Genomic DNA, 1,112 nt, shown 5'->3' with positions numbered 1-1,112 from the left:
TTTCAAAAACAATTTTGAGTCTACCAGTCCTTCAATGCAAAAAAAAAAAATTCCTGTTAACACAGGACAAACTGATAGAACACAAAATTAGAGCAATACTGAAGTCTCTGAACAAGCCTGCAGTGTTTTGGTTTTCCTTGTATCAAGGAGGGAGAAGATACCAGAAAATAAAAGGGACTCTGTCTTCTCATTTAAGTTTTTAGAAACTGTGATCAGAGCATCAGGGATTACTTTCATCCATACACCCCACAAAAACCCACTCTCCTTGTGGAGAGACAGGGCACCGATCAGGCACAAATCTTCCCTTCCACACGAAGCAGTGCCATGTCCACTCAAGTGTGGATCCTGTAGCCAAAGAAACTACCCCATGGTTCTCAGGGGGGCCGCTTGACCCCAATAAGCACCTTCTCTCAGCCTCCAGCAGCACTGGATTAGCACCACTAATCCTCTCAAATCACAAGCTATCCTTCACCTTTGTCAAATATTAAGACCCCAGAAGTCACCTTCTTCATTATGGTATCAGACTGAAATACCCAAGATTTCTTACCATGTGTCACTTGCCCTCCACATTTTTGTGGTCAGCTAAACATTTTAACAAGACGACACATGATTAACTTCTTTCAAGACATTTTAGTTCATTGATTCTCAATAAAAGCACTGGTTGCAGTACAATAGTTTGACATACAGCAACAAAAGGTACTCAATTTACATGCACAAGCTATTTAACAATAGTACACAGTCTTTCCTATTGCCATCATAAACAATCAGTACTGTGACAGCTGGCACAACCTTCCAGTTGTTCTCATGAGCTGTAAAAGAGTGATGAAAACAGTGTTCCAATGGTACAATGCCAAAGAACAGAGATTTGGCGACTGCTGGAAGATTCCAATTACAATGCCAGTATCATAGTGGTAAACAGTGTTGAAATCATTATAAAAACAGCTACAAAAGAAGCTATGCAAAATTGCTTTGACTTGTACTTCAGTTTAAGAAAAACATGGGAAATACATACAGCTTTGTATAGAAACAAAAGTGCATGCAGAGGCAGAACAGTTAAAAGTTTAAAGCAAGACAAATGTGTGGATGAGTAAAAAAACCTCTGAACACAGAAG

The sequence above is a fragment of the Corvus brachyrhynchos genome, unplaced genomic scaffold (genome assembly GCF_000691975.1).
Source record: "Corvus brachyrhynchos isolate BGI_N302 unplaced genomic scaffold, ASM69197v1 scaffold28, whole genome shotgun sequence".
Classification (NCBI taxonomy): Eukaryota; Metazoa; Chordata; class Aves; order Passeriformes; family Corvidae; genus Corvus; species Corvus brachyrhynchos.
This window is presented reverse-complemented; position numbering follows the sequence as displayed.